This window comes from Aristolochia californica, unplaced genomic scaffold (assembly GCF_029961685.1).
Source record: "Aristolochia californica isolate CCGP_79_NKW_82.1479 unplaced genomic scaffold, dmAriCali1.0.hap1 SCAF_15, whole genome shotgun sequence".
Classification (NCBI taxonomy): domain Eukaryota; kingdom Viridiplantae; phylum Streptophyta; class Magnoliopsida; order Piperales; family Aristolochiaceae; genus Aristolochia; species Aristolochia californica.
The window spans coordinates 15466-36899 of NW_027181826.1; the positions used below are offsets into that span (position 1 = coordinate 15466).

Sequence of the window (21434 nt, forward strand, 5' to 3'; positions counted from 1 at the left end):
AAGGAAAATATAAAAGAAAAGAAAAGAAAATTAATCTTTTAAAAAATTTTAATAATTAAAAACATATAGAACTAAAATATCTATAATTATTGAAATATTATAAAAAAATTATTTATCAATTAAGATCAATATTATCTATAAATGTTATTTATACTTTTATTATAATAGTAATAATTGTTATTATTCTAAAATAATATTCCTAAATAATATTTAAAGGCTCTTATCATAAAATACCTCAATCTAACCTAAAAAAGTAATTACTAAACATAAATTTTTACAAGTTGAAAGTTTGAGTCTACTCTCAAGCTCGGGTCTACTTGGCATAGGTCAAAACCCAAACATGACCTCAATCTCTGATCCCAAAACCCAAACTTGAAACCCGACCCCATCCCAATCACCATTCCTGTAAACCTGTCCCCCATACTCTTGTAAACCTAACTTAAACTTAACCCATCCTCGAACCGTCCCCGTAAACCTAGCTCGTTAACACATTCATATGAATAAAATCAATAATAAGAAGAACATCAACACATTCATAAGAAACATTTGCAATAAGAAGAGATCTATTCAATAAACTCATCAACACATTCATAGGAATAACATCTATAATAAGAAGAAATCTACTTAATAAAATCTATCTTAAACATCAATTGTTTAATCAAGTCACTATAAGTTAATTTCTAAAGCACTCGAAATTTTCAATAAAACTTTGCTGAAAATTGTTTGAAGTACTCAATTTCTAAAGTAAGATAATTAATTATCCATTTTCATTATCAACCACATTGCTCGATCTTTAGGAGGGCACCACACAAAAGCAACCGCAGTACTTTCATTTCATCTAATAATACGGAAATCTCTTTCTCTCTCTTTATAAGTCATAATCTTTTTGTATTTTATTGCCAAACATTTTTTTATTTGGTTCTCCTGTGTTGGAAAAGGAAATCTTTCTCCTCTCTAAAACTGCTGCAAGTGGACTAAAATGTTTTGAAGTGAAGGATACTACACTCAAACTCGTGCACTTGTGGTCCCAGGGCATAATTTTGTCCCAACGCTATAAAGGAGCCCAAAATGATGATCCCTTACCATAAGCATTGAAGCCTTTGCAGCAATAGCAGCCTTGCAAGCCCGAAGTCACTACATTGCTACTCATAAGGTAGCATTAGGCACTTCTCACTCTAATGGCATCTAAAATAGTGGGAAAATCGCATTAGGCATACACATTATGTAGTAGAACATTGTTCCAACAACAGATAGTGGGTTTGGTAAGTTACAGCCGGTGGTAACACCTTCAATTATCGTCGTTCACTCCATGGTCACCTTGGGCTTCCACTCCCATCACCAATACAGAAAATCTATGCCATGCAAACACATGTTTCTTTGAAGATGTTGACAAACCTGTCTCACATGAATCAACCATTAGGGGTGGCATCGAATCGAGCCGAGCCCAAACCTGTCTATGTTCGAGTCGAGTTTGATTTAAATATTTCAAACTCGAGCTGAGTCTAGCCTCGAACCTAAAATTGTAATTGAGCTCGAGCCCAATCATTTTAACCGAGTTCGAGCTCCAACATACATTTAAAACTTTGCATAAAATACAAGTCAAATAAATTGTATATAAAATTATGCATGTATTTTACATAAAATTGGGCATAACCTCTACTTAAAAATGGACATAACCTCAGTATATTAACCCTGCATAAAATTACCTATACACTATGCATAAAATTATTCATAAAAGCTGCATAGTTATGCATAAATTTTATTCAATAACCAAACACAAAAACATTCATTTGAAAAGCAATGCTAGTTTTGTCCATTTGTACTCAATCAAATCGTTCTGATTCAAGGACTGGAAAACAAGTTCATGAAGACAGAAAAAAAAATTTTAAAAAATGGTTTTGGATGATTTAATCGTATGCCCATTTTTTTTTTCTTCGGAGCGTGGATTCATATAGCAACATTTCTAAAATGCTACCAATCTATTATTCTGAAAAACTTGAGTGGAGTTAGCATTAAGAGAGTACCTCAAATAATTTGAGTCTCTTCAAAATCCATGAGGAAGAGACAGCCGGACTTCAAGAAATATTTTTATTTCACATTCTAGTGATCTCGTACCTGTGAAGGTTGCACATGTGAAATCGCACGATGTCTTCAAGCATGCAGTGGGAAAAAAATATTTCTCCTCTAACTTAGGTCTATGGTCTTTCGTCGAGACGACGCTGGGGGGGGGGGGGGGGGGGGGGGGGAGGGTGGGGGGGTGAGGGTCTAGCGATGCCGGTGTGGAGCTGTCGTCAGGTCTAACGGCTACGATGGAGGCGGCGGCAACGAAAACAGCTTCAAAGGTAGCGGCTACAAAGACGACGCGGGTTAAGGGCGTCTGCGATGAAGGCGGCCACAACAGTGGACGGGAGGGGCTCGGCGGTGATAAGGATAGGCGATGCTCCCGCCTCCCAATCCAGAGCCCTCGTGAAGTTAACGAACCGACTCACGAACTTTCAAACCGAACCATAGTTCGGTTTGTTAACTCAAACGAGCCTTATCTAGGTCTTGAATTTGGTTTGAGACGAGTTCAAGATCCAAATAAATTGAATTGAACCAAGCCAAAACCAAGTTGAGCTCAAGCCGCTCGCGAACCGGCTCAGTTCAATGCCACCCCTATCAACTATCATATTGCAGTTCATAAATTTAATTGGCGGCTTCCTTGGTGTTTGATTTTCTCCCATTCCTCGTGGTCCCTCACTTGCCCAAATCGAACATATTGGGACTAGCCGAAATCAAGATCAAAACTGAAGCATGGCATTTGAATTAAGTGCTACATTCATTTTGCCCACTAATCTCCCCATCAATAATAGCACTCGTTAAAACAATTTCCTTTACCAAATTCTGGTAGGTAAAAGGTTGCAAGAAAAGCTCTGGAGGGGTTCTGGTCCTCTTGACCTGTCTTTTTGGTCCATATTTCACCACTCTTGAGTGCTCTATTGTTTATCCTCAGCTTCCGTATCAGAGACAATCTCCATCTCTATCTTCTCACCTAAGCATCCCAAGGTAACTTGAGCTAAATTTTAAAGAACTCTGTATGAAGATTAAGATATTATGATCAAAAGAGGATTAAGTAAATATGTTAATAACCCTTAATTTTTTGTTACTTGAGACCCATTTAAGTTGTGGTCTAAAAATATGAAGGATATATATTAACCTAATCATTGTCCATTAGATTCCCAAGGTGGAGTTGACTTAAACCTGGTTTTAGTTAGGTTTGATCGCTTGAGTTTGTGATGAGTCTTCTTCTGTAATTTGCATGAGGGGCCTTCTCCCTCTCCCATTCATTACAAATGAGGGAAGAATCTAGCGTTTTCACATATATGAAAACAAAGTTTTTCGATACCATCAGGGAAGGCCACGATGGTGGGAAAGGGTGGCAGCTCTTGTACAATTATAACCAACTGATAAATTATAATTAATGTATTTACCAATTGAACCAACAAAATGGATTCTGTCAGTAATAAGTCTAGTAATCTAGTAATTAGTCTTAAATAAGACATGATCGAACTGTCATCTTCCTGAAATTTGGCCATGTCATCCTCCTCCATACCGTCACCAGATCTCGTATCCATCAGGACAACGAGATTTCTCGCGTCAATCCTTGCCGTAGTGACCAAACAGAGCGCGCCCCACCCGAAATCCACTTCATAGAATGGAAATCTGACCCAACTGGAGAAAGTGCAAACCCACACTTCGAATTTCTTCTTTCTTCTTCAATGGAGTCCAGTCCCATCCTATAGCGGAAGATGTTATTAAAAACGATAATAAAGTGACAGGTAATCACACGGCACAAAATTTTTACGTGGTTTGGCAAATTGCCTATGTCCACAAGAGTTGCAGAGGATTTTTATTTCTTCAATCAAAGGAATCACAATACAAATGGGACCAGTATCTTTCTCTGCAGCGTCGACCGAAAAACACCTTTTACATAGTGTCGACCAACTGAGACCCTTCTCTGCAACGTCGACCAGCCGAGACCCTTCTCTGCAGTGTCGACCAGCAGAGACCCTTCTCTGCAGCGTCGACCAGAAACACCGGCAACGACGACGGCAACAACATCGTCTGGCAGTACCGGCAACGACGTCGTTCTTCTCGAGCTTCTCTCTTCCGGCAAAACCCTTCTCTGCACGGTCACGCACTCTCTCTATTTTTCCTCGTTGTATCTCACTGTTAGTCCCGATGATATGATAAAAACAACATAGAGGGAAAAATCATGTTTTCCTTGTGTGCAATACACGCTATTGAATATGGAAATGGGAAATGTCCTCCATGCCCCCCGTGGACCAGACTCCACAGTACTCAACAATTCTCCACTTGGAGACTGGTAAATCCTCTGCATCGCCCTCTTCCTCAAACATGATATCTTCCACCTCTGCAACTCACTGCTCCTGTCTTCATGCTAGAAGGCCAACTGAAGTTGCACACAACTGCAGTTTCTCAAGTGTAACACCCTTTATCAACATATCAGCAGGGTTCTTACTTTCACAAATTTTCTCAAGTACCAATTGTCCATCATCTGACAATGATCGTATAAAATGATACCTTATCTGAATGTGCTTTGTCCTGAAATAAAGTGTTGGGTTCTTGGCAAGGAAATGCACTCTGACTATCGCTGTAGAGAGTGCCCTTCTGATTCTTCTTGCCCAATTCCTCCAAGAAGCCTTGTAGCCAGATCATCTCCTTTGCAGCTTCTGATACTGCAATGTACTCAACTTCTGTGGTAGAAAAAGAAATTGTCTTCTGTAGATTTGAACCCCATGAAACTGTAGTACTTTTTCAGCTATCAATATCTCCAACTAGATCAACATCAACATAGCCCCTCACCTCTAAGCTACTTCCTGAGAAACACAAACACATGTCTGAGGAGCCTTTAAGATACCTCAAAATCCACTTCACAGCTTCCCAATGTTGTTTTCCTGGGTTACTCATGTATCTACTCACAACTCCCACTGCATGAGCAATATCTGGTCTAGTGCAAACCATAGCATACATAAGTGAACCAATAGTTGATGCATATGGAACCTTACTCATGTAATCTTGTTCCTCCTCTGACTTGAGTGACTGATCTTTGCTGAGTCTGAAGTGACTGCCCAAGGGTGTGCCAATTGGTTTGGCCTTATCCATATTGAATCTGTTGAGTACCTTTTCACATACTCAACCTGCGAGAGTCTCAACGTGCCTCTGGCTCTGTCTCTGACAATTCTCATACCAAGGATTTGTTTCGCAGCTCCCAAATCCTTCATTGCAAAGTGCTCTGACATCTGCTTCTTCAGATTATTGATCTTATCAATACTAGCCTCTGCAATAAGCATATCATCCACATACAGTAACTGAATGATGTAAGAATTGTCAAAATACCTGACATAACAACAGTGATCTGCCTGACATCTGATGTAACCTGCACTGGACATAAAGTTGTCAAATTTCTTGTACCAATGTCTAGGAGTTTGCTTCAGGCCAAACAAGCTCTTCTTCAGTTTGCAAACTGAACTTTCCTTTCCCTATACTGCAAACCCCTCAGGTTGGTGCATGTAGATGTCTTATACAAGGTCTCCATGAAGAAAAATTGTTTTCACATCTAACTGCTCAAGAAATAAATCTTCAGTAGCAACCATGGACAGTTCTAACCTGATGGTTGTGGTTCTTCACCATAGGAGAGAAAATCTCAGAGTAATCAATACCCTGCTTCTGCTGAAAGCCCCTTACAACAAGTCTAGCATTGTACCTCTTACTGCCATCATGCTCAGTTTTCACCTGGTACACCCACTTGTTGTGCAATGCCTTCTTCCCTGGTGGAAGTTCTGTCAACTCCCATATCTGATTCTCTAACATGGAATCCATCTCATCCTTCATTGCCAGCTCCCACTTGCTAGAATTTTCATCTTGCAAGGTTTCTTCGTAACTCTGAGATTCTCCACCATCTGTCAGCAAAATATAATTCAAAATAGGTGAGAAACGCTATGGAGGCCGAATAGTCCTGACTAACCTGTGAATTGCAGCTACAGGAGTGGACGGCTCTAAATCTGACTGCGGAATAATAGGAGTGGGTGCACTAGACCTACTCTCCCCGTCACTCGTATCTCTGCATTGCATTGTGGCCTCTGGTAGGTCATCCAATCTCACAAACTCGGACTCCTGAGGAGCTGCTTCGGTAACTGTACTGGACTTGTCCTTGTATACAATTTTCTCATTGAAAATCACATTCCTACTTCTTATAATCTTCCGACCCTGATCATCCTAGAAACGATAGCCAAATGCCTCTTCTCTATAACCAATGAAATAACATTTCTTTGACTTGGCCTCAAGTTTACTACGAGCATCAGAATCAGCAAGAACATAAGAAAGACAACCAAAAAGTTTAAGGTGAGAAAATTTGACCTTTTTCCCGCTCCAGGCTTCCTCTGGCAATCTACTGATGGTCCTCTGTTGATCAAGTAAACTGCAGTACTGACTGCATCTGCCCAAAAAATAGGTGGTAATCCAACGTGCAGCATCATGCTTCTAGCACGCTTATTGATGGTTATGTTCATACGTTCAACGACTCCATTTTGTTGTGGTGTCCCAGGGATGGTCTTCTCCATTCTGATACCTAGAGCTGCACAGTATTCCTTGAACTCACCATCAATATACTCACCACCATCATCAGACCTCAAACATTTCAGTTTCAAGCTTGTTTCTGTCTCAACCATGACCTTCCAGATTTTGAACACAATGAATATATCAGATTTATGCTTCAAAAAATAGACTCATGCTTCCTACTGTGATCATCAATGAACGTGACATAGTAACGAGAACCTCCAAGGGATGCCACTGAGGAAAGTCTCCACACATCTGTGTGCACAATGTCCAGTTTTCCTTTCTTTAGTGTTATGTCACTCTTCAAGAAACTGACCTTCTTCTGTTTCCCCATAATGCAACTCTTACACATACTGAGATCAACTGATCTCAGTTCTGGTAGCTTGCCTCAGGACAGCAGTTCTGTCATGCCCCTCTGACTCATATGGTCAAGCCTGCAATCCACAAATTTGTTGTGCTTTCTGCAACGGTATTAGCAATAGTGTTATTCAAAGTAGTAGTCGAATAGAGAGTACCAATTTTCTTACCCCGAGCCAGTATCAATGCCCCTTTGGTGACCTTCCAAGTGCTATCTGAGAACACCACTGAATGACCACAATCATCAAACTGCCCAACAAAAATGAGGTTCTTCTTCAACTCAGGAATGTGTCCGACCTTTTTTCAAGGTCCATACGTTCTTGTTGGGGAGTGCAATGTCAATGTCTCCCATCCCCACCACGTTCAAAGCCTCTATCAGCCAGATACACCTTTCCAAAGTCACCTGCAACATAGTTTTACATTATCTCTCGATGGTAAGATGTATGGAAGGAAGCCCCTGAATCCAGTATCCAATCATCAACTGGACTATGAATTGCAAGCAATAGAGCATCATGTACTTCTTCAATTACTACATTAGTACTATTATTCTCGGTCTTCTTAGGGCTTTTACAGTTCCTCGTCAGGTGGCCAGCTTTACCACAATTCTAGCAAGTTGCCTGCTGACCAGGCCTTGATTTTGATCTGCCTCTGTTTGAGTTCCTACTACGTGATCTACCTCGAGAATCACCATTCAATGCGGAACTAGAACCCGAAGTCTCGCCTGAATCCCTCCTGTGCACCTCCTCAGCCAAAATCAAATCACGAATATCATCATATTTCAACTTTGATTTACCGGCAGAATTACTGACAACCATTCTCATGGCTTCCCAACTATTTGGCAATGAAGCCAATAGTATCAGTGCACGTATCTCATCATCAAATTCAATTTCAACATATGACAATTGATTTGTGAGATTAAAAAACATTCAGATGTTGTGCAACAAATGTACCTTCTACCATCTTCAAATTGAATAATTTTTTCATCAAATAAACTTTGTTATTCGCTGAAGGTTTTTCATACATACCTGACAAAGTCTCTAGGAGACCCACAATCGTCTTCACCTTACTGACGTTGTGTGCAACGGATCTCGACAGGGTTAGCCGAATAATCCCCAAAACCTGTCAATCCAACTGATTCCAATCGTCTTCCTCCATTTTTTTCGGTTTCTTCCCCAACAGTGGAAGATGGAGTTTCCTCCCATGGAGGTAGTCCTCCATCTGTATCCTCCAGAATCCAAAGTCATTGCCATCGAACTTCTCGATCCCCGATACCTTCACTTCGTCTTCAACCATCATTTTCCCTCAGACCCAAACCTCAGCTCTGATACCAGTTGCTATTAAAAATGACAATAAAAGAGACAGGTAATCACACGGTACAAAAATTTTACCTACTTCCACAGGAGCTGTAGAGGTTTTTTATTTCTTTAATTAGAGGAATCACAATACAAATGGGACCAATATCTTTCTCCGTAGTGTCGACCAAAAAATACCTTTTACACAACGTCGACTAGCAGAGACCCTTCTCTGCAGCGTCAACAAGCAGAGCTCGTCGAAGACCGTCGACCAGCAGAGACCCTTCTCTGCAACGGCGTCGTCCAGCAGTACCGACAACGACGTCGTTCTTCTCGAGCCTCTCTCTCTGTCGAGAGCTTCTCTCTTCCGGCAAAACCCTTCTCTGCATTGTCACGCACTCTCTCTTTTTCGTCGTTGTATCTCACTATTAGTCCCGATGATAAGATAAAAACAGCATAGAGGGAAAAAATCATTTTTCCCTTGTGTGTGAATATGGGAATGGGAAATGTCCTCCATGCCTCCCATAGACCAGACTCCACAGTACTCAACAGAAGGGTCTTTGCAGCACTTTTGTATAATCAACATCTACCCGCTTGGTCGCACTCCTCATCTTCTCCCCTGCAATGGATCTTCCGATATTGTCGAGAAGTTCTTCCGCTTTTGCTCCTGTTGTAGCTACGGCCTTTTATGAGGTTTCCAAATACAGGCTCTCGTAATGGTGGATCCATCCTTGAACGCAAATTCAAATGGTGTATTGCAAAAAACACTTTAGACCCATGGCTCCTTCGAGCCCTCACGACGCAGCGCTAGAGAATGGCCGATACTGCCTCCACGCAGGTGGCAGATATGGCTTTGTACTTTTCTCTCAAACCAGCGACGGCGGCTGCATTGAAAACCAATCTCTTGGTGGTAAGGTTCTCCGGCAGAGGGCGATAGGGGTGGAGAGACGGAGGTACGTATCTGGGTGGGAAGAGGGAAGCGGAGCTGAAGATGGGAATTGCTACTTCGGGGATTCCTCGTGCTCTGGTGGCCCAACTGTTGACGAAACCGGCCACAGACGCCATGTGGCCGATCAAATGGCAGACCTGGATACCTACCACTATTCCTCCGCAATTGAAATGGTTGACCTGGATGGCAAGGAGGGCGTATGTACTTGATCTAATGGAGCTCTCCATGGTAGGGATCGATCGACACTGTCGCTCGGCGCTGCTGCCGTAACAGAGCAAGTTCGGGTCACTGAGAGGCTCCAGAAAGGCGACGTTGTTGTCGGAAGGAGGCTCGGAACTCGGCACCATGAGCACTACCGCTCAGCATTGTTGTCGGAAGACGGAAGTCGACGCCGTTACTGCCAGAGGAGAGAGTCGTGGAGGCTCGCCGTTGCCCAAAGAGAGAGAGAGTCGTGGAGGCTCGCCGTGGCCGGACAGAGGGCTTGAGGAGTGACGCTGCTGCTGAACAGTGTCGTTGTGCGCCACTGTGAGAGAAAGTAGATAGAGGGGAATCGTTCTGGTAGAGGCAGCAGAGAGGAGTTCTAGGTGTTGCTGGTAGAGGCAGTAGGGAAGAGTTCTGGTGCTACTAGTAGAGGCAGCAGGGAGGAGTTCCGATGCTGCTGGTAGAGGCAGTAAGGAGGAGTTCTGGTGCTGCTGGTAGAAGCAGCAGGGTGACGTTTTAGTGCTGCTAGTAGTGGCAACAGGGAGGAGTTCAAGGTGCTGCTGGTAGATGCAACAAGGAGCCGTTGCCGGTGCTGTTGGTAAAGGCAGCAAGGAGTCATTACTGTGAGAGACAATGTCGTTGTTGTGAGAGACAGGGGGACAACACAGTTGCTGTACTAAGAAGTTTTTCTATTGTATTGTGATTCCTCAAGAAGAAATAAAATCCTCTGCAGCTCTCATGAACGTAAGCAATTTGTCGAACCACATAAAATTGTATCATGCGTGATTACCTTGTCTTATTTTCATCGGTTTTTTACCTAACTATTTTTCGTCGATTCTTCCGGCTAATGAATAGAAAAGTTTTAGGGCTTCTGCCAGAGATTGTTTCAGTAATAGAACTCTGTCAACACCCTCCTCCTTGCTGCTGCTGTAAGAGTAGAGAAGAACAAGGCTTATGTAGTGTCTCAGAGAAATCTGAACGATGAAGGAGAGTGTAATTTCTCTTGTGACGGGGAGTCGGAGAAGCTGGTTTGATTACGTCTGTTGTTGTGATTTCAACCTCAAACATTGTGAAATTGATAACATATTTGGGGAGATTGGATTAAACAGCTACCCACCAATCAAAGAAACGAAGTTTGACAGAGCACCCATCAATCTTTATCATTTTAAAGAAGCAACATTCAAATTGCAGAAACTATTCATCATAAACTGAATTGGGATTCGGAAATTGTGGCAGTAATGATCCTACCAGTTGTTCTTCCAGAACCAAGTTGCAGGGACGCTTTAGTGGAAGAAATAGCTCAATCCGACAGAATCAACAGTGGCTGCGATGGAACTCGCTATCAGTTTGATCACAGGCAAGTCTCCCTGGTAGCACTGATCAGCTAACGAGTTCATAGAAACAGAGCAGCAGTAGCAATACAAAGATTCAAATGAAGGTTGTGTCTGCTTCAGAGTCTGTTGTGGAGATTTTGATTTCTGAAAAAAAAAAAAAAAAAAAACTTAAAATCATCATACCAGGAAGTAGACAAGATTACGATTTTGTGATAATCTTTAGAATCCAATCCTGGTGAACATCGGCCGACCTAGTTATCATCAACCGTGAGTCATCGGAAACGCAGAAGCGAACATTCACGGAGAAGAATGCTTAGTTGAGTGATTCAAATAACCGAATTCGAGCCTCGCAAGTATAAAATATTCCTTTGGATTCTGTGGGAAATTATTTAAAACAAATCATTGAGAGTCAACAAAAGATTATGAAATAAAATGTAGATTTTGCTTCGTTAATTATCTTATCTGAACTTAGAGTTAATATTTTTAACCTAATTGTTTTCAGAAAAGATGGAAAATATATGATTTTTATGAGTTTGAATAAATAATCAATAATTTTAAGCATAGATTTCTTACAAGTTTCAAAATATGTCTCCTAAAATTTAGAGAAGATTGTTAAACAACTTATTTGTAGATTTTGTATAATTTTAAATTTATTATTTTTCATGTGATAGATGATTTACGCTCACCTCGTTAGACAAATTTTAAGGCCCCCCTGATTCGCACACAGATACAGCTCTCGGGAACTCCTGCAGCGGACCGCAATTGCAAAACCGCTTATAAGTTAATATCATACTGCGGCACTCCTCCTCTGTCGCTACAGAGCGACCATGGTTTCGAGCTCTTCTCCGGCCTGATATAAACCCCGAGCACTCATCTGCCACTTCAATTCGACAACAATCCCCAAAACCCAGAAACATTTCATTCGTATTCGATCACGTAGCCATCTCTCTGTCCAAAATGTCTAGCCTGGTAGATATCTGGATGACTGAGTTCCACAAGTTGCGAGAGAGTACTCGAGCCATTGCCGTAGGCGAGACGACGCAGCGATCGGAGCCCAAGAAAGCGGTTGAGTGCCAGAAGGATGGCTCTTTCCCCTTCTCCAACTCGGGGTCGCCTCCGTTTCAGTATTCGGAGATAACTATTTCCGTGCTCATGGAATGTTTTGCTCCTTGAAGAAAAAGACGAAGATGAAGACGAAGAGATCCATGGGTTCCTGATTTCTGTACATAAAATGGGTCTCTGCTGTTTGATCTAATCCTATTTATTGTCTGTTAGGAACAACGCAAATTATTGTGAAGTGCATGCTCCTTTCCTTCCTCTGCACTGGTTACCTTCATATTACGAATATGAATCTCTTCGAGATTGCACTTATGTAAACTGTATCTGTGATTCTGTAAGTAATTTCCTAAAACTGGAAAGGATCCACTCGAGTAGAATTTGCCTTCACCATTTATTGGCTCCATTGGTTATTTATTCTGTGAAAGTAACCCGTGCACAGGCTGCTAGTGTCTGCTCAGTAAATCTCGGTGAGTTATTAGTCTGTTGCTGAAGGGAAATGACTCCTCCTCAATGAGGATCCTCCTCTTTCAGTTGGAAAACCTCTTTTCAGCTATTGCGACTTCTATCAATGCAACAATTCGGAGAAACATAATTTTTTTGTCGATGAAAAATTGAAGAACAACATAAATGCGTTTAGAAAATTTGGGTTCATAAATATATTCTTTATTACCGTCACTAAATCTTTGAGAATTAAACTTTAATAAAGCTCAGTGCTGCTCAAGATGACTGTAAGCAAATTTTTACGAGATGGAAGCTGATTGAGCATTCCAGGTTTGAGTTTTTGGCCATTTCAATATAGATGCAAATCATCTGCTTTATTTATCAGAATTCTTTGGCTATGAAACTCAGAAAAACCCTCTAGGATTTAGCGGAAAACTCTATATAAAATTCAAAAAAATAACAAAACAACAAGACTGGAGACGAAGTTTTAGCAGCAACATTAGCTATTTCCACAGGTAAACCAGTGCGGTTTTGTCTTTGTTTCTTCTCTCAGCAAACAAAAACTCGTATATTCGACTAAAAAACGTGAAAAAGCGCTGCCCGATGGAGATGAATTAAAAAAAAAAAAAAAAAACTTTCTGCGGATCCACCTGATTGATTATAAAAAAGGAAAGCAATATTAAATTCTCATGGATTCTCTTCTGTGATAACTGGTAATGTGGTTCCGGGTGCAGACTCCCATATAGATACAGGAACCTCTTGCAAAATTGATAGTGTGCTGCGGCTTCCAGCACAAAAGACTATGGTTTTGAGCTCTTCCCAGCCTTAATTAGACCTCTCATCAACCATCATCCACATAAATTTGACAAGAATCCCAAAACCAAGAAAGTCTTTGATTTGAAGTTCGATTGACGAGTTGTCAAAGTTTCAGAAATGTCAAGCCAAGTGAATAGACCGGACGACCGAGTTCGAAAAGTTGCGAGAGAAGCTCGAAGCATTGGTGCAGGCGAGGGGGAGCGGAGAGATGAGCCCAAGAAAATGGCCCAAGGCGAAGAAGAAGGCTCTTTCCGCTTGCTCGGCAAAGAGCTGCCCACGTTTCAGCTCTCGGAGGGAGGCACTATCTCGCTGCTCATAGACCGTCTCCTTAAATTAAAAGAAGAAGATGATGGGTTGTGATTTCTGTACATAACGCGAGTCTCTTCTGTTTGATGTAATCGTCTTCTCTGTTAGAATCAAAGAAAAAGATATGAAAATCAGAAATTAGTATGAATCTATTGGATTATAGGAGAATGAAATTATTGAGTTTTAAGATTGAATTAGCGTCACTGAGGTGTATTTGAAATTTAGTTTCGACATTAGCAGGGGCAGGTCCTACAGGGTGGAATTTCAAACCAATTATGAGTCTGTTTTCTAGCTTAACAAATCAAAGGTCAAAAGCAAAAGAAGGTCATAAACGGTACAAAAGAGTTTCAAAGCAATAGAGGATTTTCACCATCAAGAACATACATTTTACGTATCAAAAGAATGCCAACTAAATCAACTTTCTGAAGAAGAAGAAAAAATGTTGTTAATGTGTACAATAGTAGTCAATATTTTGGAAAAAAGAATCTTCCTTGCAACTCAAGTTGCCTCAGCCTCAGCCGCAAGTCCCCTCGACCGAGTTTATAGCACTCGACAAAGTTATTGAATGAGTTATACTGAATTAGCTATTCGAGGGGCGAGGTGAAAGATAATTTTTTTTGGAAAAATATGTCTCGCATTAACCGAAACTTCGCTCAATATTAATAACTTACAGGGTGCTGTTTTGTCTCTGCTTCTTCTCTTGGCTCTCGTGAGGGAGATCAAATATTAAAAAAACACAGCATACCACCTTATCCACCTATGATCACAATATTGAACTTCTCACGGTTTCTCTTATTACTATCGACTATGATCACTGGTAATGCGATTCCAGAGTCCAGACTCGCACACAGGAACAGGCTTTCACGGCGAAACCACTGCTGCCAGCCGCAGTTGCAAAACTACTACAGTGTGCTGCGGCTTTCTGTACTCTTTTTTTAACTTTAAATAGACCCTCTTCCACATCAAACTCGGCAAGAATCTCAATACCCAGAAAAGTCTTTGATTTGAAGTTCGGTCGACGAGTTGTCAATCTTTCAGAAATGTCTAGCCTGGTGGATATCTGGACGACCGAGTTGGAGAAGCTGCGGCAGAAGGCTCGAAGCATTGGTACAAGCGAGCCGAAGCAGATAGCTGAGCCCAAGAAAATGGCTGAAGGCCAAAAAGAAGGCTCTTTCCTCTTCCTCGGCACAGCGCTGCCCACGTTTCAGCTCTCGGAGACAACAATCTCGCTGCTTATGGACTGTTTTTCTCCTTAAAAGAAGATGATCTGAATGCTTATGGGTTCTGTAAATAAAATGGGTCTCTCCTGTTTGGTGTAATTGTTTTCTCTGTTAGAATCAAAAAATCACTGTAACAATGAATCTCTTCGATTCCAGTAGTATGCAACCATGAGTAACGAGATTGAATGTTTTGTCAGCCCTATCTGTAATTCTGTGTCTTATTCTCTATTGCGGAGAGATTATTGAAGCAGAATTTTATTTCTGGATGCCCAATGATATTCTATTACGAGGAATAATCATAAATATAACTTATCTTATAGTTGAACAAAGATTTCCATCAGGTAAAACGAAATATTGAAAATTTGCACCAAAATCACGATGGATTGGTAGATCTTGTCTCGATTTTTATTTGGTAGAAGAGTCAAAACAGAATGGCTCCTATCGTCGAAATATTTGATACGGTAATCTTGAAGAAGAAAACCAAAAGGAGTGAAAAATGGGGATTCCTGTCGAAGGATATGCTTTTTATTCGCGTCAACAGAGACGAAAGAGATGGGGGAGCCGCGCGAGACCAAAAAAACCTACCGTTTCTTCTGATTCCACATATATTCGTTTCTCGACTCTGGTTTCTCGGGTCCTGGTTTTCCTCTTCTTTCTCTCTGTCCTCTATAAATCAACGTCTCTTCCATGACTTTGAAAATTCACAGAGGAAGAAAAATCAGAAGAGAAAGAAAAAGGGGGAAATAGAAATTAGTTGCAGAAGTCAGGATGTCTGGTTTGGTGGAATCATGGCGGAGCGAGCTCGCGAGGATCGTGGAGATGAACAACCGAAGGGGGAGAGTATCGAGGTGTGAGGGGGAGGCACCCCCCCGAGTGGCGGAGCAGCGTCAGGAATCGAGGGATTTGAGCCGACCCGTGGAAACGAAGACTCGGCGGGTCAGTCTCTCGGAGGCCACTCTGTGCTTGCTCATGGATCGTTTTGCACCGTCTTGAAGCTTGGAGAAGGATCGATACGCAGATTTCAGTTGTTTAATTTCTCTTTTTCATGTTTTTTTTCTGCAGAAATTGATCAGTAGCTTAGGCCAATCTGAGTGAAAGTATTTTTTAGATTTAGGGAATTTTATCAAAATAACCATTTAAAACAACTTATTTTGAAAAACAATGACATCATCAAATTATTTTAAAAAATACCCAACTTTGATCGGCCACTACACATGTATACAATCAAAGGCAACGTAAGTTTTAACTGCCATGTCATCAGTGCACTCAAGTTACATGAACACGTCGTCTGCCACATCATTATTTTGCCACGTCTTGTGTCATGTTAGTTGCCACATCATTAAATGATAATTTTTTTGAATAATTTTAAAATAAAAAAATAAAAAATCAAATACACTTTTTATTATCTTATATTTAAAACAATAAATTATTAAAAAATCTAATAAACAATTAAAAAATTAACTCTTACTTATTTAACACCATTTAATATCAATAAAAATATTTATTAATTAAAAAAATTGTCGTTATACTTTTTATTACTTTATAGTTTAAAAAATAAAAAATAAAAAAAGTATACTAATTAGATTTAAAATATTTTAAAAAGTAAAATATTTAGAAATTTAAAATATTTATAAATTGAAAAAATATACAAAAAAATATTTTAGAGTTTAAAAATACAATTTATTTGTATAATTTTTATCAAATTATTTAAAAAATAATAAATTATTAAAAATATATATTAGTTAATTAAAAATCTTACAACACCTTTTATTATCAATTAAAAATATTTATTAACTAAAAAATATGAAAATTTTACTTGAGTTTAAAAAATAAATGTATCAGTACACTTTTTATTACCTTATATTTAAAATAATAAGTTATAAAAAATCTTACTCTTACCTATTTAACACCTTTTTATTATCGATTTAAAAAATATTTTAATTAAAATTTTTGAAAATTTAGTTTTGAGTTTAAAAATTAAATTTATCAATACATTTTTTTTTGAATTTATCAATAGACTTTTTATTACCTTATATTTAAAATAATTAAATAAAATAAATATATTAATTAATTAAAAAATCTTTCTCTTACTAATTTAACATATTTTATTATTGATTTAAAATATTTTTTAATTTTTTAATTGAGAGGGGGGCATCGAGGGCAAGGGCGAGGACGAGTGGTAGGGAGCGACGACAACAGGCACTGCGAGAGGGGAGAGGAGAGGGGGCGAGAGAGAGCAGAGGAGGTCGAGGCCGAGCGGGGAAAACAAGGGAGCGATGGCAACGAAAGGAAAAAGAGCGAGGCCAAAGGAGGCCGAGGCCGAGCGGCGGCGAGAGGGCGAGAGGAGAGGAGAGGAGAGGAGAAAGATGAGCGGAGAAAGAAAAAGAGTATTTGATTTTTTTATTTTAAAAAAAATTATTCAATTTTTTTTATTTTATGACATGGCAATTTACGTGTCATCTGACGTAGCGAAATAATGACGTGGTAGACGACGTGTTCATCTAACTTCATTGCACTGATGACATGGTGATATGTAAGCAGTCAAAGCTTACGTGTTACCTTTGACTGTACATGTGGGCAGTGGACCGGTCAAAGTTGGGTATTTTTCAAACTAATTTGATAATATCGTTGTTTTAAATGGTTATTTTGGTGAAATTCCCTTCGATTTTGGGGACTTGTTCGTTTCTTCACCGAGAAGACGGGGATGATTACTTTAAGAAACTTTATGCATGGAGAGGAAGGAGCAAATCCAGAAAAATTTATGGACTGAGGGGTTTTAGAGATGGACCATTCCTCCAAATATAGGGAGAGCTTCAACCAGCCCCCTTCTAAATGGATAGTAAAAAACATGATCCCCTCCCACTATGGTCTAGTTTGGGGACCCTCCCCTTAGAGGAGGGAGTAGGGGGGCTGTTAGACTTATTTTTGGCCTTTAGATTTTCCGAGTTATTTTCCCAATTGATGGGAAGAAGAGAGACGTTGGCCTTCAAAACCTAAATGAAGGAGAATGAAGAATAGGGGAGGACCTTCGCCTTCCCCTATTTTAAATAAACAAAGGAAAGTTGAATGGTTCAACAATTTAACAATTAAAACAATGGAGCTGGTCCGTCCTCTTTAATCACATAAAGAGGATAAATGAAATCCATTTCTTTGTAAATGGCTCCTGTTATCCGCTTTTGCTCATCTAATTTAGGATGGGTTCTATTTTATATGGCTCACGCTGAACGAAAGAGAGGATAACCTTATAGTTGTTCTATGAAAATTTGCATTCCATCTCTCCTCTTTTGTTGTTGCACCATAGTTGCTTTAAACTTGTGATGTCAGGTATTAAGAGTCTTCGGTTATGCTGAGTTGCTGAATTAAGTTACTGAGTTGTAATACGTGTTGAGTTGTATCGTTGAATTGTAATATGTGTTAAGTTAGCGAGTTAGTAGTTAGCGCCGACTCATTTATTTTCGTTTCTGTATATAAGGACTTACAGTAGCTTCTGTAAGTTAGTTCTGTTTTCTATAAATGATACACTGGTTTTCGCAATGACAGAGAAGCCTTGTTCTTCTGATTTTATATACAATTCCAAAGCAAATTTATTATGGTATCAGAGTGTGTTGGTTCCAGGTTCGAAGCCCCCGATGTTCATTTGGGGTGTTCAATTAAATCAATTGTGTCCGATGTTCATTCCGGGCTTCGCACCTCCCGTAAGGGGGAGTGTTGACATATAAAGTCCACGCTCGGCCCGGACCCATTCTTATATCAATTGCCGCCTCACACTAAAAGCTCGAACTTTTAGCGTAACTGGATTCAACATGATATCAGAGCAGGTCAGTCGTGTGTTCGAATCCTCCCGCTACCACGTGCGGGGGGAGTGTTGGAGAAGTCCTACCCCCTATCTTTAATATCCACGTTACGCAACTGATTTCAATATGGTATTATAGCGTATTGGTTTTGAGTTCGAAGCCCCGTTCTTATATCAGTTGCCGCCTCAAATTAAAAAAAACTTAGCTTTTAGCGAACTTGTTTTAACATCGGACTTTCTTCGTCGCAATCCATCCGGGAGCAGTAACCCGTGTTTTATCTGAAATCAGCAGCGTGAGCTAAGCAGTACTATAACAGCCCTTTCATTGATTTCATTCCCGGTGGAATCTCTCTTTGATCTCATCGCAGTAGTACTACTACTCCATGGCCATCTCATCGCAGACCCTTAACAGACGAGAATCAGGGAATAAGAGTGGTCGAAACTGGGCAGGAGAGAGTCAGTCTACTGTAGACCCATTTCATACGGGACTCTAACCGACGGGTCGCTGCCATCACCGTCGCCGTGCAGACAGCAGTCCGGCGAGCACTACGACGTTTCCTTGTCACAGTGCTGCTCAGACAAGGGAATCGCTCTGGACACTGAACCACCGCTTTTTGGCTGGCTTCTCTAAAGTTATGCCCACACACGGAGCCGTCGAGGAAAACACAAAGGATATGTATCATTAAAAGAAAATTATCTTATAAATGCAGGTTCTATGGTGTAGTGGTATAAATGCAGGTTCTATGGTGTAGTGGTTAGCACTCTGGACTTTGAATCCAGCGACCTGGGTTCGACTCCCGGTAGGACCTTCAATTAATTTTTTTGTCGTTAGTTTTTTATTTATATTAAAAATTAATTATTGTACTATCGAGCTTGAAATTTCGGACCGGCATGTTGCGTTTTTTACTGCAAAGGTTCCTATCCAATGCGTATATGTGTCAATTGAAAAGTACAAGAAAACTAAAAAACTTTAAATCGGTTCTAGATTACTTATCATCTCAACCTTATTTCTTATTTTTTTATAAAAAAATCAGTTAAAGAATTTTTTTTCTGATAAGAGGAAAATTATAAGTTAAGGAGAAAATAATTAATTTTTTCATCATTTTATTTTTTATGCCGACACAAATAATCCCCTAGATAGGAGTATTTTGAGTAAGAAACCACTTATCTCACATGGGACAATTTTGTAGCCAACTCAGACATCTTGAAAAGCCAAAACACCTACTACTACTACTACTATTTAGCATAGGTAGCAACAAAAGGACATTAGGCTTTAGTGTGTTGTGTACCATACCACATTTGTAACCCCCCCTAAAATCCGACATGTATTGATGATACAAAATCACCTCTAATCGATTTTACCAACAAATTTACGTTGGTTGAAGAGTAACCATCTTTTCAATTTTTCAGACTTCCATTCCATGTTTATGAGGAAAAAAAGAAAGGACAAAACTCATGGAGATTATTATGATGCAAAGCATTAAAGTTGTATTAAATATGATTAATCACATGGAGATAATTTTCATACCATTATTTTCCCCTTTTTTAATTTTGATAGCTAAATAAAGAAGATATATATAAAAAAATGCAATTAGAGAATGCTATAATTGTAATCCCTTAATTTGGATGAATTAAGCCTTAATTGGGTCAAAAAGAGAAATTCAATTATTTGATCCCCATTAATCACACTCTATTCAAGCTATCAAGGTGGCCATGATATCTAATTTCAAGTCTCTAATTAGAGTTTCATTATACCCACCTATGTAGTTCTTATGTAAAATCTAAAGAATTTCAATTGTCCAATCCACAACAAATAAATAAGGGTGGTCCTCCCCCTCCCCCAACATTTGAAGGGAGCCCTCTTTTCTCTCTCTCTCTCTCTATTATTGCATTCAGTATGAGACCCAACCACCTTGCCTCTTAGCATTATACAGCCGTCATAATTAATTGAAATCTGGACCCACCTTGCAGGGTAGATCTCCCTGGCATTTCTCTTATACTTGAGCAGAATTTATCTTTTTAATCCATTCAAAGCATTCTTTATATTTTGAGAAGATAGTAAATTGCATGAATGAACTAAAAGCAGAGGGGAATCTAGTAGAGACAATAGGGAAGCAATTAAACAACTTTTTGAACTGGTACAGTTTCTTGATGTCTACTTGTATCAATATCCAGTATCGTATCGGAACCCTTAAAAAAAATCGAAATGGTAGTGGCGGGTGTTTCTTTTTTCTCTTTTCCTTTAGATTGGGGTTTGAATAGAGAGGAGGGAGAGAGAAAGTAAAGTAAAAAAGAGTAAGAGTTCAATCTGATTTAAGGAGTCCAAATGCAAGAGATAAAAGTGGTGTGCGGCAAGTTAAAGAGTCATGGCCTTATATGAAGAAACAGCTCATTTCCCATCACAGGTTGGTCAAGATTTAGCTGGTCCACTGCAGGTTTTCATTGTCTCCTTCATGTTTCTTTGTCCAAAGGTGGGTCTCTTCCTCCTTGGAGTTGATAGGGTTATCTCAAAATATCCCAAATTTAGTGTGTGTGAAAAGGAAAATCACCTATTATATTCAAAATAATCTCTAGAGTTGGAGTTGGAGTCTGAATAAAAAAACCATAGAAGAAACCCACCCCCTTTCATAAACACATAACCGTAATGATATTATTGATTAGCCAACCACCTTAATTGGTCATGTTACAAGTAAGACAAAAAAATTTCAATGAAACTTTAGGGCAGAGGGGATCACCTAACAAGTAATCAATACCATATATATCTATAAAATGGTTAATGATGAGGAAAAAATACATGCAAGGAATACGGCCCACGTTTAGATTAATTGGCAAGCATATATATATATATATATATATAATTATATGGTTAGGAAGCTTAGACACATACGGGTAGGTGGTGACAAATGCAACCGCACCCCCTACTCAATCGCATTTAATTATGTTACTTGTTTCACGAAGTCCGCACATGCGCGAGAAGGACCCCCGTTTCATAAATGATTTCATCTTGCACGTCACTGCATCGTCTGTTTTTTTTTTTCTATTAATACC

The 21434-nt window shown here is 39.6% G+C and overlaps 1 non-coding gene across 1 annotated transcript; it reads left to right on the forward strand.

Annotated features, from left to right (window-relative positions):
- The first annotated feature begins 19123 nt into the window (after positions 1 to 19123).
- Positions 19124 to 19195, forward strand: TRNAQ-UUG (transfer RNA glutamine (anticodon UUG)). Its single transcript has one exon. It is a non-coding gene; the product is annotated as a tRNA-Gln (tRNA).
- Positions 19196 to 21434: the final 2239 nt, after the last annotated feature.